Here is a 10,067-nt window from a genome sequence, read left to right as displayed (position 1 = left end):
ACATTCCAGAGCTGATAGAAAGCATCATGACTGATACAAGTATTAGTGATCACAAGGTCGTTGTAGCTAGGCTCAATACCGTTTCTTCCAAATCCACCAGAAACAAACGCAAAATAATTTTATTTAAAAAAGCGGATAAAGTGTCACTAGAAGCCTTCCTAAGAGGCAATCTCCATTCCTTCCGAACTGACTATGCAAACGTAGACGAGATGTGGCTCAAATTCAAAGATATAGTAGCAGCAGCAATTGACAGATTCACACCTCATAAATTGGTAAGAGGTGGAACTGATCCCCCATGGTACACAAAACAGGTCCGAACGCTGTTGCAGAGGCAACGGAAAAAATCATGTGAAGTTCAGAAGAAAGCGAAATCCCGAAGATTGGCTAAAATTTACAGACGCGCGAAATTTGGCACGGACTTCATTGCGAGATGCCTTTAATAGGTCTCGAAATTTGGTAGAAAATCCGAAGAAATTCTGGTCGTATGTAAAGTACACAAGCGGCAAGACGCAGTCAATACCTTCGCTGCGCAGTGCCGATGGTACTATTACCGACGACTGTGCCGCTAAAGCGGAGTTATTGAACGCAGTTTTCCGAAATTCCTTCACCAGGGAAGATGAATGGAATATTCCAGAATTTGAAACACGAACAGCTGCTAGCATGAGTTTCTTAGAAGTAGATACCTTAGGGGTTGCGAAGCAACTCAAATCGCTTGATACGGGCAAATCTTCAGGTCCAGATTGTATACCGATTAGGTTCCTTTCAGATTACGCTGATACAATAGCTCCCTACTTAGCACTCATATACAACCGTTCGCTCACCGATAGATATGTACCTACAGATTGGAAAATTGCGCAGGTCGCACCAGTATTTAAGAAGGGTAATGGGAGTAATCCATCGAACTACAGACCTATATCATTGACGTCGGTTTGCAGTAGGGTTTTGGAGCATATACTGTATTCAAACATTATGAATCACCTCGAAGGGAACGATCTATTGATACGTAATCAGCATGGTTTCAGAAAACATCGTTCTTGTGTAGCGCAGCTAGCTCTTTATTCGCACGAAGTAATGGCCGTTATCGACATGGGATCTCAAGTTGATTCCGTATTTCTAGATTTCCGGAAAGCTCTTGACACCGTTTCTCACAAGCGACTTCTAATCAAGCTGCGGGCCTATGATGTATTTTCTCAGTTGTGCGACTGGATTCGTGATTTCCTGTGAGGAAGGTCGCAGTTCGTAGTAATAGACGGCAAATCATCGAGTAAAACTGAAGTGATATCAGGTGTTCCACAGGGAAGCGTCCTGGGACCTCTGCTGTTCCTGATCTATATAAATGACCTGGGTGACAATCTGAGCAGTTCTCTTAGGTTGTTAGCAGATGATGCTGTAATTTACCGTCTAGCAAGGTCATCCGAAGACCAGTAAGCGATTTAGAAAAGATTGCTGTATGGTGTGGGAGGTGGCAGTTGACGCTAAATAACGAAAAGTGTGAGATGATCCACATGAGTTCCAAAAGAAATCCGTTGGAATTTGATTACTCGATAAATACTACAATTCTCAAGGCTGTCAATTCAACTAAGTACCTGGGTGTTAAAATTACGAACAAATTCAGTTGGAAAGACCACATAGATAATATAGTGGGGAAGGCGAGCCAAAGGTTGCGTTTCATTGGCAGGCCACTTGGAAGATGCAACAAGTCCACTAAACAGACAGCTTACACTACACTCGTTCGTTCTCTGTTAGAATATTGCTGCGTGCTGCCCCCTTACCAGGTGGGATTGACGGAGGTCATCGAAAGGGTGCAGAAAAGGGCAGCTCGTTTTGTATTATCACGTAGTAGGGGAGAGTGTGTGGCAGATATGATACGCGAATTGGGATGGAAGTCATTAAAGCAAAGACATTTTTCGTAGCGGCGAGATCTACTTCCGAAATTTCAGTCACCAACTTTCTCTTCCGAATGCGAAAATATTTTGTTGAGCCCAACCTACATAGGTAGGAATGATCATAAAAATAAAATAAGAGAAATCAGAGCTCGAACAGAAAGGTTTAGGTGTTTGTTTTTCCCGCGCGCTTTTCGGAAGTGGAATGGTAGGGAGATAGCATGATTGTGGTTCGACGAACCCTCTGCCAAGCACTTAAATGTGAATTGCAGAGTAGTCATGTAGATTGTGACGCACACTATAGCAGCACGTTCCAGTTCTCGTACAGAAGGCGGCGGCTCTGCGTTCTTAACTATAAACAGACACTCGCCCAGCTGGAGTCGGCAGTGTTGTCAGAGCATGAATCATGCACGGATGGCTGAAGAGCGGTGAAGGGCGCTGCCGAAGCACAGGGTCTCTTGGCTGAGGGGACCTTGGTTTGATCCCCGCCTCATCGAGACTGGATGTTGTGACTCGAAGCCCAGCTGTTCCGTTCGATACACGACAGACCAAGTATTGTTGAGGCTGAAGTCACGTACACGGCCTACCGAGCGCCGCCGAATCGTGTCGAAAGCCTGCTGTTGTCCCAGCTAACGGGCGCCGTTGCAGAGTCGGTGGCACTGTGTAGTGTTGAACCAGTGTGAGCGGCAAGCGCCTGGATTCCAGAACAGGGTTCCGGGTCGAGCCCATATCGTTGTGATTCAGTGAGAGAGCGCCGTGTAGATGCCCATCTGAATATCTTTCATAATTATTAAATATACAACTTCTGCCGTTTTTTCCAATAGTTCGAGGCTTTATTGTGCAAAACTTACAGAACATTGATTTAAAGGATTGCCCATCGCTGGACACCGCTTTCTGACACGTTCGGGCAGTATACGGATCCCGCGGCGGAAGAACTTGGGGTCTTTTGAGGAGATCCATGAATCGATCCAATTTTGCACTTGTTCATATGACCAGAAGTGCTAGTCAGCCAGGCCGTGTGCCATTGATCCAAAAAAAGGGGAGTCAGAGGGAGCAATGACTCGAGAACACGGCGGGTGCGGTAGGTCTTCCCATTCAAATGTTTCCGATTATGTTTTGACGGGTTTTGCCACTTGTGTTAGATCATTGTCGTGCAGAAACGTCTGCTGTCGTAATGTGGCCGTTTGTTTTTCGGTGCTTGTTTCAAGTGCACCAGTTGCTTTCGACAACGATTTCCTGTGATTCTTTCCGTCGGTTTCAGTAGTCTCTAAAACCCTTCAACTACCATGCCAATCTTCGTCCTCCAAGTTACCGTTCTTGAAGCGTTAAAACCACTCTCTGCACGTTTTTTCACTAACAGGTGCCTTATCATAGGTCTTATCCAGCGTTTTATGAGACAGTCCAGATTTCTTCACGCTAAAGCAAAAAACTGCAACTGCCCGCACACGACGAGATTTGGACTCCTAAGTGGACATATTTAATTGAAAATAACTTTATGAGGTAATCACGAATCGATTAAGATTTTAATGGTGCTACGTTTAGAAATGCCAACGGCTTTGCCACAGTGGTAACTCCGGTTCCCGTCAGATCACCGAAGATAAGCGCTGTCGGGCTCGGCTAGCACTTGGATGGGTGACCATCCGGTCTGCCGAGCGCTGTTGGCAATCGGGGTGCACTCAGCCCTTGTGAGTCCAACTGAGGAGCTAGTTGATTGGCAGGTAGCGGCTCGTAAACTGACAAAACGGCCAGGAGAGCGATGTGCTGACCTCATTCCCTTTCGTATCCAGTGACACCTGTGCGCTGAGAATGACACGGCGGCCGGTCGGTGCCGTTGGGCCTTCATGACCTGTTCGGGCAGAGTTTAGTATTTAGTTATGTTTACGAATGCCTATGCTTATTGTAGGACATTAACGACATACCATCTGCACCACCGCTTGCTAATACTGCCATCTAAGCAAAACGGTGAAAGCAAAGTTGTAGATCTAATACTTTCATGACAGTAGCAAATTAACTAGATTATCATCTGTTTCATTGAGAAATTGAAAAAGACTCATCTGGTCACACAAGATTATATCTTCTACATGACTGAAGAGAGAAACATTGGATAAGTTCTAACTGACGTGTAGGCGTACTAAGTTTTTATTTTTAAAATAACAACTCTATTTTACAACTATACATCTGTTGTATCTTTCCAGATAAAACCTTGGAGTACTTCTTACGATTGCGTTAGCGATCAAAGTTTTCATTTGCCCTTCGTAAGTTTTAGACGTGCCTTCCACCGGGTTCTAGACAAACACCCATAGGATAATCAAAATCTTCCATGCTTTTGCGACCTTGTCTGGTGTTACTGTATTCACTGCTGCTGCTATGCGGCGTCGCTTTTCGTCAAAGTTGTTGGAAGGGGAGCCACATAGACGGAGTCCTCAACATTCTTCAATAAAAAGATCACATGCTGTGATATCAGGAGACGCTGGTAGCCACTGCTGCAGAGCGAGATCCGTACGACATTTACAGGCGACGTATCGTTGAGACACCTCTTGCGTGCACGGATTGTGCATCGGTGCAGTGTACTCTTGAAAAAGGACATTTTATACATATTCTTGCCATTCTAGAAAAAGCCACACCTCCAACATAACCAGGTACTTGATTCGTGCATACATGTTTTTCGCAAAATAGATGGAGCCGTGAATCTTTTCGCTAGAAACAACAGAAACCATTCGAAGATTTGGAGAGTCTCTCTCCCACCTGGCTACTGTTGGCCTTCTGTGTTTCACTTAATTAGAACATGGCCTTGGAGCAGGAATTAAAATCTATGGAGAAGATATAAAAACTTTAAGGTTTGTCGACGACATTGTAATTCTGTCAGAGACAGCAAAGGACCTGCAAGAGCAGCTGAACGGGATGCACAGTGCCTTGAAATGAGGGTATAAGATGAACATCAACAAAAGCAAAACGAAGATAATGAAATGTAGTCGAACTAAATCAGGTGATGCTGAGGGAATTAGATTAAGAAATTAGACACTTAAAGTAGTAAATAAGTTTTGGTCATTGGGGAGCAAAATAACTGATGATGGTCGAAGTGGAGAGGATATAAAATGTAGACTAGCTACGGCAATGAAAGCGTTTCTGAAGAAGAGAAATTTTTTAACATCAATTGTAGGTTTAAGTGTCAGGAAGTCTTTTATGGAAGTATTTGTATGGGTGTAGCCTTGTATGGAAGTGAAACATGGACGATAAACAGTGTAGACAAGAAGAGAAAGAAGCTTCCGAAATGTGGTACTACAGAAGAGTGCTGAATATTAGGTGGGTAGATAACGTAACCAATGAGGCGGCGAGGGATAGAATTGGGCAGAAGAGGAATTTCTGGCACAACTTGACTAGAAGAAGGGATCATTTGGTAGGGCATCCCATCAAGGGATCATCAAATTAGTATTAGAGGGAAGCTTGGAAGGAAAAAATCGTAGATCGAAACCAAGAGATGAATGCTCCGTGAGAGCTGTCGTCTCCCTTGTGTTGCTATGATGATCATTTCTCCCTGCGTAGGTGGGCGTCAACAAAATATTTTCACGCTCTGAGGAAAAAGTAACTGAAAATTCATGAGAAGGTCCTGCCGCAGTGAAAAACGTTCCTATTTCAATGAGTGACACCCCAATTTGTGTATCGTATCCGTGGCTCCCTCTCCCCTATTTCGCTATAATACAACACGCGCTGCCCTACATTGATCTTTTTCGATGTGTCTGTCAGTCCTACCTATCACACACCAGAAGAGGGCGGACAATCGTCTATTTAGTAGACCTGTTATATTTTCCAAGTGTTCTGCCAATAAATCTCAGTCTTTTGGTTTACTTTCCCCACAGCATTATCTTTGTGATCGTGCATCTACATCATACTGCGCTAGAGACCTAATGGTGTGTGACTGAGGGTACTTGTACTGCTAACTGAGCCCTTCAACACTGTTCCACTGGTGAACAGCGCAAGAGAAGAATGACTCTCGTTAAGTCTCTATATTGGCTCTAATTTCTCTAATTTTATCATGGTCGTTACGCGAGTGGTATGTGGTGGGTCCAATGGAAAGGGGGGGGGGGGGGGAGGCAGTAATATGATGTCCGACTCTTCCCGGAAAGTGCTCTATCTAAATTTCAGTTGTAAATCTATCCGTGATCCAATGTAACGTCTTCCAATGGAGTTTGTTGAGCATCTCGGGAACGATCTCGTGCCGGCTGAAAGACCCCGTTACGAAACTTCCCGCTCTTCCTAGGATCTATTACCTCTTCCATCAGTCTTATCTAGTAGGGATCCCAAATAGATGAAAAATACTTAGGAATCGGTCAAACAGCGCCTTATAAGTTTTGTAAGTTCTGTAAGTAGGCTGTTTAGGTTTTTATATTGGTAACGCCACGTAGCGCTCTGTATGAAAATCACTGGCTGTGCTGTGTGCAGTCTGTGGCTAGTTTGCATTGTTGTCTGCCATTGTAGTGTTGGGCAGCTGGATGTTAACAGCGCGTAGCGTGGCGCAGTTGGAGGTGAGCCGCCAGCAGTGGTGGATGTGGGGAGAGAAATGGCGGAATTTTGAAATTTGTCAGACTATGTCATGAGCTGCTATATACACTCCTGGAAATGGAAAAAAGAACACATTGACACCGGTGTGTCAGACCCACCATACTTGCTCCGGACACTGCGAGAGGGATGTACAAGCAATGATCACACGCACGGCACAGCGGACACACCAGGAACCGCGGTGTTGGCCGTCGAATGGCGCTAGCTGCGCAGCATTTGTGCACCGCCGCCGTCAGTGTCAGCCAGTTTGCCGTGGCATACGGAGCTCCATCGCAGTCTTTAACACTGGTAGCATGCCGCGACAGCGTGGACGTGAACCGTATGTGCAGTTGACGGACTTTGACCGAGGGCGTATAGTGGGCATGCGGGAGGCCGGGTGGACGTACCACCGAATTGCTCAACACGTGGGGTGTGAGGTTTCCACAGTACATCGATGTTGTCGCCAGTGGTCGGCGGAAGGTACACGTGCCCGTCGACCTGGGACCGGACCGCAGCGACGCACGGATGCACGCCAAGACCGTAGGATCCTACGCAGTGCCGTAGGGGACCGCACCGCCACTTCCCAGCAAATTAGGGACACTGTTGCTCCTGGGGTATCGGCGAGGACCATTCGCAGCCGTTTCCATGAAGCTGGGCTACGATCCCGCACACCGTTAGGCCGTCTTCCGCTCACGCCCTAACATCGTGCAGCCCGCCTCCAGTGGTGTCGCGACAGGCGTGAATGGAGGGACGAATGGAGACGTGTCGTCTTCAGCGATGAGAGTCGCTTCTGCCTTGGTGCCAATGATGGTCGTATGCGTGTTTGGCGCCGTGCAGGTGAGCGCCACAATCAGGACTGCATACGACCGAGGCACACAGGGCCAACACCCGGCATCATGGTGTGGGGAGCGATCTCCTACACTGGCCGTACACCACTGGTGATCGTCGAGGGGACACTGAATAGTGCACGGTACATCCAAACCGTTCTACCATTCCTAGACCGGCAAGGGAACTTGCTGTTCCAACAGGACAATGCACGTCCGCATGTATCCCGTGCCACCCAACGTGCTCTAGAAGGTGTAAGTCAACTACCCTGGCCAGCAAGATCTCCGGATCTGTCCCCCATTGAGCATGTTTGGGACTGGATGAAGCGTCGTCTCACGCGGTCTGCACGTCCAGCACGAACGCTGGTCCAACTGAGGCGCCAGGTGGAAATGGCATGGCAAGCCGTTCCACAGGACTACATCCAGCATCCCTACGATCGTCTCCATGGGAGAATAGCAGCCTGCATTGCTACGAAAGGTGGATATACACTGTACTAGTGCCGACATTGTGCATGCTCTGTTGCCTGTGTCTATGTGCCTGTGGTTCTGTCAGTGTGATCATGTGATGTATCTGACCCCAGGAATGTGTCAATAAAGTTTCCCCTTCCTGGGACAATGAATTCACGGTGTTCTTATTTCAATTTCCAGGAGTGTATATTATGACTTTCGATGACTATTAAGGTAAATACATTGTTTGTTGTCTACAAAAAATCTTTCATTTGCTAGCTATCCCTATCAGTAGTTAGTGCCTTCCGTAGTTTGAATCTTTTATTTAGCTGGCATTAGTGGCGCTTGCTGTATTGCAGTAGTTCGAGTAACCAAGATTTTTGTGAGGTAAGTGATTTGTGAAACGTATAGGTTAATGTTAGTCAGGGCCATTCTTTTGTAGGGATTTTTGAAAGTCAGATTGCGTTGCGCTTAAAATATTGTGTGTCAGTTTAAGCACAGTCATGTATAATTGTTCTAAGGGGACGTTTGATATGGCGACTCTGCCAGGATACCTCACTGGAATCTTCTGATTTTTTCATGTAGTTTGTGCAATTAGTGCAGCCTTTGCTTATTGCTAGCGCGTAATTGTAGACAGAATTTCCTTTGTAGTTGTAGTTTTTCATTCTTGTACAGTAAAACAGTTGAGGCATGCATGCGGATTTGCACCAAGTATTTCGCAGCTGCGCTTGCAATTGACTAGATATTATTTTCAGTGGTATGTTAATGTGTTTTTTTATTTTTGCGCTTCAAATTGTGCTTTTCTGTGTTATCGTGTGAAATGGCATGTGAAAAACGTAATACTAGCCTCCAAAGTAAACTGAGAAATGACAGTGAAGACGAAAGCAGTGTGTAAGCGCCACTGTGTAATGAATTAAATAATGTTCAATGTAGAAATTTGGTAATTGTGCATAGGGAAATGGAGCGGGCTGCAAATAATGGTGTAGGCAGTGAAACAATTAGTGAACAGGGAAGCATTATTGATCGATCGGTCAGCAACAGTTTGCCTCAGGAATCCGAAATGACAGGACACAATCCTGCAAATACTGTAGATTCAGGTTTTGCGTCCTCGCCGTTTTCTCAAATAAGTCAAGACATATTTCCTGCTTTTCAAAATGCGAATATTGCCGGTTCAAATGCATTGTCGAATAGCACTGAGGAACATGTTTCAGACACCAGTGCATTGTTATTACAATTAATGCTACAAATGGAACAAAAGCTTCAAAAGTTAGAGACAATGGAACAAAATCTTCGTAAGTTAGACACCACGCTTGAACAAACACGTGAAGATTTAACTACTGAGTTACATAACATTGAATCGAAATGTCAAAAAGTCTGTAATGACGTAAAAACACAAATTTGTGAGCATTTTCAACCTATTTTTTCGCGGCATGAAAATGCATTACAGAAACACAAAGCAGCCATGAAAGAACTGCAAACTATTGTTCATGAAAGTCATGAGACTTTGCAAGCTAAAATTGACTCAATTGCATCTACCGATTTAGTTGCGCAACTTGCAAAAACTCAAGAAAACTTAAAGGACACAGTAGATACTCTGAAAATTGGTTCAGAAAGACACATGGAGGAAATTAGTTCATTATCAGAGAAAGTAGTTGAACTTTCGGATCAGCTAAATAATTTATCTACGAAGGTAGATGATAATCTGAATGACACAAAACCAGTAGTCTTTAATGACACAGAAGAGTGCGAACAAATTAGGAAATTCAAACAAAATCAGAATCAAATTAATACGCAACACCAAAGAGAAAGCCGGGAAGTACAAGATCAGCTGACTAAGGTAATACAAGAATTACGTATTTCAGAGGCCACTCACTCTCCAGTACGGGAAGAGGGACTTAGAAATACGGAACAACCACAAAATAATAACACAGGACACTTCGGAAATTATGAAGGAAATTGGCAAGGCACACCGAATTTTGAGATGGAACCGCCGAAACGACGTAACAATGACCGATATGCGACTCGCCGACATGATGACTTTGACTATAAGCTGTTCATTACTACACGTAAATTCAAAACATTTAAGAATTCTGACAACGACATTCATCCACAGGCGTGGCTTCATCAATTCTCTCATTGTTTCCCTCCAAACTGGTCATTAGAACACAGATTAGAAATTATGTGTGGCTACTTAGAGAATGAACCAGCTGTAAGAATGCGGTCGGTCATTCACGATTGCCACAGTGAAGGAGAGTTTTACCATGCCTTCCTCTCAGCATATTGGTCTCAAGCCTCACAAGACCGAGTAAAACATGGCATCATAATAATGAAACATTTCGAACAATCTGAATTTTCCAGTCTTGTGAAATATTTTGAA

At 44.8% G+C, this 10,067-nt stretch overlaps 1 pseudogene; it reads left to right on the top strand.

Annotated features, from left to right (window-relative positions):
- The first annotated feature begins 3,429 nt into the window (after positions 1–3,429).
- LOC124617026 lies at positions 3,430–3,547 on the top strand (annotated as a pseudogene).
- Positions 3,548–10,067: the final 6,520 nt, after the last annotated feature.

Source organism: Schistocerca americana, chromosome 5 (assembly GCF_021461395.2).
Source record: "Schistocerca americana isolate TAMUIC-IGC-003095 chromosome 5, iqSchAmer2.1, whole genome shotgun sequence".
Classification (NCBI taxonomy): Eukaryota; Metazoa; Arthropoda; class Insecta; order Orthoptera; family Acrididae; genus Schistocerca; species Schistocerca americana.
Note: the sequence above shows the minus strand (reverse complement) of the source record. Positions and strands in the feature narration are given on the sequence as shown.